At 34.7% G+C, this 6,603-nt stretch overlaps 1 non-coding gene across 1 annotated transcript; it reads right to left on the bottom strand.

The window, feature by feature from the left end:
* Positions 1 to 751: 751 nt before the first annotated feature.
* Positions 752 to 876, bottom strand: LOC111756591 (U6atac minor spliceosomal RNA). Its single transcript, XR_002791017.1, has one exon. It is a non-coding gene; the product is annotated as a U6atac minor spliceosomal RNA (small nuclear RNA).
* Between the last annotated feature and the right edge of the window lie 5,727 nt (positions 877 to 6,603).

The raw sequence follows: 6,603 nt of genomic DNA, 5'->3' as shown, positions 1-6,603 counted from the left end.
TGGGATTGTATTGAATCTGTATAGCAGTTTTGGGAGAATGGCCATTTTCACAATATTTATTCTTCCTATCCATGAGCAAGGGATGTCTTTCCATTCTCTGAGATCTTCTTCAATTTCTTTTTGCAGTGTGTTATAATTTTCCCTATATAGGTCTTTCACTTCTTTCGCGAGAATAATTCCTAAGTATTTCTCTTTTTTTGGTTGCTAGTGTGAATGTGTGGCTTCTCTTATTTTGCTCTCTGTGATTTTGTTGTTAGTGTATAGGAATGCTATTGATTTTTGAGTACTGATTTTGTATCCAGCTATATTGCTGAATTTGTTTATTATGTCTAGGAGTCTTTCAATGGAGTTTTGGGGGTCTTCTATGTAGAGTATCATGCCATCCGCAAACAATGATAATTTAACTTCTTTTTTTCCTATCTTTACCCCTTTTATTTCTCTCTCTTGTCTAATTGCTCTGGCTAGTATTTCCAGTACTATATTAAATAGGAGTGGAGATAAGGGATAACCTTGTCTTGTGCCTGATTTTAAGTTAAAGGCCTTCAGTTTTTGGCTATTTAGTATGATACTGGCTGTTGGTTTGTCATAGATGGCCTTTATTATTTTGAGGTAAAGTCCATCTATTCCAATTTTCTGTAAGGTTCTTATCATGAATGAATGTTGGACCTTATCAAAAGCTTTTTCTGCATCTATAGAAATGATATGTGATTCTTACTTTTGGCTTTATTGATATGGTGGATTACATTTAAATAAAAAACAGTGGTTAGATGCCACGAAGTAGGTGGCAGTGTCTTAACCGTGTGCGTGTTGTCAGGCCCAAGGGCCTCTTCCATCTTTGTCAAGGGAGTGCTAAGCTTCTCTCCTTTCGTACAACACAAACTGCTGGGATTTTAACTGGTAGTTTGTTAGACCTTTAGATCATTATGGGAAAGATATAAAAACAGTTTGGAAGTTTTCTTCTTTTCTTTCCGAAGATGGAATGTCTGTTTATTTAGATATTCTTCCAGCAATACTTTACTTGGTAATTTTCAGCATGAGAAGATTTCACATGATAGACAAATTTCTAAGAGTATTTATGGTTTTTGATATTATTGTAATGTATTTAAATTATAGTGCTACTTACGTGTTGTTAGTGTGCATAAACGCAATATTTTTTGTATATTGATCCTGCATCTTGTGACCTTATTAGCAAACATTTTAGTTTTGTGGCTGTTTGTATATTCTATAAGATTTTCTGCGTGGACAGTTGGGCCATCTGCAAATAAAGAATTTTACTTCTTTATCTTTATTCTTTGTGCCTTTTTATGTTTTCTTATTCTCATACTGCAGTGAGTAAGTACTGAGTATAATGCTGAACAGAAGAGCAAAGGTCGTATGATCCTTGTTCCTTATTATAGGGAGAAAGCATTCAGCCTAATCCCTTCATACATTAATTACATTATATCATTTTCTTATTATTCAAATAGTATACTATCCTTTAAAGAAATTAAAAATCAGGCCAGGCCTGGTGACACATGCCTGTAATCCCAGCACTTAGGAGGCTGAGGCAAGAGGATTGGTGTGGCCAGCATGAACTACATACAAAGGTGCTGTCTCAGGCCTCCTTCCCTCCCCAAAACCACTAAAATCAGCTAAAAGTCATTTGTAGTTACTATTTCCATTGTTCTTCATCCTTTTGTGTAGATATAAATTTCCTTAGCATTAATTTATCTAAAATATATTTTTAAGTAGTTTCATTGTCTCTATAGAACTATTTTATTTCTTTGTTAAATTTATTCCCAGATAATCCATGTTTTGTAAATGTTATTTTTAAAACCTTAGTTTTTGAGGTAACTATTTCTGAAAATATAATAATGCAACATTGTAATAATATAAAATATAAATTTTTATAATAAACTTGTATCAGAGGTTTCTAGTTGACTTCCTTCTAATTATATATCTGAACAAAATTTCTTTCTTTTTTTGCCAATTTTGACTATATTTTTTATTTCTAGGGTCAGTAGCATATGATACAACTGACGGTGGATACTTTAATCTTATTTGTAATTTCAAAGAAAATACTTTCAACATTTTACTCTTCAATATAGCATTTAACATATACAATATATTTATATACATATGTTTATGTATTTTTGAAATTAATATTTTAGAAATCAGCTGAGAATGTTCCTCTCCTATTTTACTAAAACTTTTATTTAAATAATTAAAAGTTCTCAAACTTTGTTAAATGCTTTTTTACATAGCTATTGTGATAATCATATGACTTCTCTTTTAATCTCTTAGTGTAGTGAATTATGTTCACTAACTTTTCTGATAAACCAGATTTGTACTTTGGGATTAATTTCAACTTAATCATAATGAATTATCTTTTTTTAATATATTGGCTTATTTTGTTTCACAGTATTTAGTGATTCCTATAGTGTTCTTTTCTTCGGGGCTACTTGCATATTTTGGTATCAAAGTTATGCTAGAGATTTGGCTTCGGCTCAGGATGTTGGGAAAGACATGAACATGTAAAGGATGAGGGAGAACCCACCACACTGCCGAAAGACAGCGATCACCTGATTCAGAATCAAATATAATGTAAATGTTGGCTTAAATGACAAGAATTTCAGACAAAGTATTAAAATATTTTAATTGTTTAATAGAAAAAGTAGATAACATGCAAGATCAGATGGATCATTTCAGCTGTGATATGCAGGCAACAAAAAATCAAATGGAAATAATAGAACTAAAAATTAGAGTAACAAAGACGCAGATGCCTTTTCCAATTCATCCATAGATCTGACCAAAGTGAGGAAAGAATCAATGAATTTCTAGATGAAGAATGAATCTGTGAATTTAAATATAGAAATGATCTAAACTAAATTGGAAAGAGCAAAATAGGGTGAAACAAAAACAAACAAACATAGGACACAGAATACAAGAGTTCTGAGATAAAATGAACCATTCTAAACATATGAGTGATGTTTGAGAGTCCTAGAATCGGAAAATTGAGAGAGGTGGAGAGAGAAAGAGAAGGAAGAGGAGAAGCAAGAGGAGAAGAGGGGAGGGAAGAGAGGGAAGAAAAACATTGTTTAAAGAAATAAAGATTTAAGAAATAAAGAGTGTTCTAGCTTTGTAGATTGAATTGGGGCATGCTATGGACTACATAGCATCCCACAAGATCAATGTACCAAATCCCTAACCCTCAGAAACTAAGATAGGGTCTTCAAGGAAGTAATTAAGTCAAAATGAGGCTGAGTAGCTTAATTCCAATTTGGCTTTGGTCATTATAAGAGGTGATTAGGACATTCAAAGAGAAAGAGACACAGAGATGCACCTGAGCAGAAAGAAAACCATGTGAAGAGGGCACGAAGAGGGCACATGAACCCTGTCCTCTGTTTGCAGGCCCAGGGCAGAGTCCCCAGGAGAAGCCAATCGAACTGCACCTTGGTCGTGGACTTCTACCCCCTAGAACTATAAAAAGAAAAAGTCAGTTTCTGTTAAGACACTTGATCTGTGGTGTTTCGCCCTGGGGATAGTGGTCACTGGCACTGCATCTCAGTGTTGGGGAAGCAATGTGGAATGGTGGGATCCGGCAAACAGAATGGCTGCCCAGGTGATGATCGTCATACCTCGGACTCAGAAGCCTACGGTTACTGGACATATCTACTCTTCAAGAGAAGTTGGGAACTAAAGCATGTGGGAAAATGCTCTCGTTTTGAATACATCACCAGCTAATTTATTTTAAAAAAGAATGAGAGAATTAAAACATAGAAGAATCAAATATAAATTATTTGTCAATTTTGGTATCTATGGGGCTATTATTCTTGGGCAAAGCTTTTGCAAAAAAAAAATCAGAATATAATTGTAGAGACCAAAGTTTAGTTTATTTAGAGGGAAATTGAGTGACACATTATTAATCATATGATACTGGTCCTGTGAGTTAAACATGCTTCTATGTACCTCCAGGCATTTTCTGTATGCAGTGTTTACATTTATTTCAATTAGAGGATAATTTGGTTCAGCACATTAAATAAGAATATGCCCCTCTGAAGCATCATTGGTAGCAACAACCTTATTTAATCCAGACAAACTAAACTTTGTTGTTCTTTCAGCAACATAGCAATAGAGAGAGGGAGGGAGGAAGGGAGAGAGAGAGGAAGAGGGAGGAGGAGAGGGAAAAAGAAGAAAGGAATGAGGAGGGAGAGAGAGGGGAGGGGAAGGGGGGAGGGGAGGGAGAGAAATTGCCATTTCTAAGGATGGAATGGAAACCTGAGGGGTCCTGGAGGATTCATATAAGAGTCACATTTTTAGTTTCTCTCAACATTGTCTTAAGAAACTGCAACCGATTTTCAAATGTACATTGAAACAGAGTTGTGTATGTAAGGGCCAGAGGTCAACAAATTTGTTAATTACCTCACCTTGCCTTCAGAATTAACATACTGCTTCTAGAGACAGGCCAGGGGAGACCTCATTTCCTTCAAGTGTTGTGATTAACAATTGCATAGATCTAGTATACTGAGAATAGGAAGTAACATTTTTGGGTGTGATCCTGAAGCTTAGCTTTTTATTAACATGTGCTTTTGTGCATAATGTTTACAGTGTTTGTGTCAAGTTGGTATCAGTATATAACACACCTTAATTTATTTCACCCTCTTTCCTATCCCACTTTATCCTCTCCCTCCATCTCTTGATCCCCTTCTCATCTACATACTTCCTATTATCTTTAGCTTCAACCACACAATATTTAAGCTTTTGTGCTATTGTTTTCAGTGCAGAGATTGAACTCAGGGCCTTCACCCTGAACCATATTCCTAGCCACTTTTTTTTTGAGTCATGGCTGGCCTTGAACTCCCTATGTAGCCTGGGTGACCTCAAAACTTGCAGTGATCTTGTGTCAGGCTTTCAAGTGCTAGGATTGTAGGTGTGCACCGCCACACCTGGCTTGTGCCTTTTTTTTTTTTTTTATTTCACTTAGCATTTTGGTCTCAGGATGGATGCATTTTCCTGAAAATGACTCGTTTGGTTTTATAGTGGAGTAGGACTCCAATGTGTGTAAATAACACATTTCCTCTTTCCATTCTTCTGATTATGGGCATGCGGGGTGCTTCCAAGATTTACCTATCAAATATTGTGCTGCTATAAAGATGTATATGCATGTACCACTCATTTTTGGCAGTGTAGAAGTTGTGTATGTGTGTGTATGCATGAGTGTATGTATAGGAATTTAGAGACAGGATAAGAGGAAGACTGAATGCTGTATTCGCCCATTTTCATGTTTAAAGTGGAATTTTTAGAGATAATATAAAAGTGTATCTTGTTTTAGAGTCTTTCTGCTAATATCTATCTTTTAATTAATGCACTTATACCATTTATATTTAAAGTGATTATTAACTTTGGGTTTGGATTGGTCTTCTTTTCCAAGGATCTTAAGGTGCATTATTAGGTTATTTACTTAGGCTTATTTTTTTTTCGACATGGCCTTTCACAGCTATAAACTTCCCTGTATGGACTGGTTTTTGTCGTGTTCTATAAATTCTAGTATATTGCACTGACATTATAATTTAGTTCTAGAAACTGTCTTATTTCTTTGATAGTCCTTTATGGAAGAGTATATTCTTTAGTTTCCATGCTTTTGCGTAATTATGTGTCTTCTTTTGTTGATTTATAGATTCATTGTGCTGTGATTGGATAATATACATGATATAGTTTCAATTCTTTGGCATTTACATAAGCTTGTATTACTGACTAGTATGTTATCTATTTTGAAAAAAGTACCATATACCGCTGAGAAGGATATGAATTCTTTTGTGGTTTGGAGGAATATTTCTTGGTTGATTTTTTTTTTTTTGGTCTAGTTGATCTATTTGTGATAGTTAGGTATTGAAATTCCCCACTACAATTGTGCAACTGTTTATCTGATCTTTTGTATTCAATAGTACTTGTTTTATGAAATTGGGTCCACCGTCGTCCAGTGCATATATGTTAATAAATGTTATCTCTTCCTGTTGAGTTGTCCTTATGATAAATATGTAGTGACCTTATTTGTATCTTTTCATCAGTTTTGCCTTGATTGGAGTCCACTTTATCTGGATACAGGATAGCTACATCTGCTTTTTTATGGGTTCCAGTTGCTCAGAATATTGTTTTCCATCCTTTGGTTTTTGGTCCAGGAGTTTCATTTTGGGTTTAATGTGTTTCTTGTAAAGAACATATTATTGAATTTTGTTTCTTTATCCATTCTGGTGCTCTATGTCTTTTGATTGTGGAATTGAGACCATTCATATTGACACTTATTACTGATAGGCTTGACTTATTCCTGGCATTGTCTTATTGTTGCTGATTCCCTATCTTTCCCTCTACTTAATGTCACCTTGTCTGGTCCGTTCATTCTTTTATACCTTTTGTCATTATTAGCATCATTATCTCATTTTAGGAGATTGCTGAAAAGTGTTTTGAGTTCTTATTTGGTGGTCATGAATTTCTTTAGATGCTTTTTATCATGAGAATATCTTATTTCTCTAACAACTTAGTTTTGCAAAATACACCAGAGTGGATAAGAAATTGTTCTCCTTTAGGACTTGGAACATTTCATTCCAAGCTCTTCTGACCTTTATT

This window comes from Cavia porcellus, unplaced genomic scaffold, assembly GCF_034190915.1.
Source record: "Cavia porcellus strain 051 isolate PalLab524CR breed Dunkin Hartley unplaced genomic scaffold, mCavPor4.1 scaffold_18, whole genome shotgun sequence".
NCBI lineage: Eukaryota > Metazoa > Chordata > Mammalia > Rodentia > Caviidae > Cavia > Cavia porcellus.
This window is presented reverse-complemented; position numbering and strand designations above follow the sequence as displayed.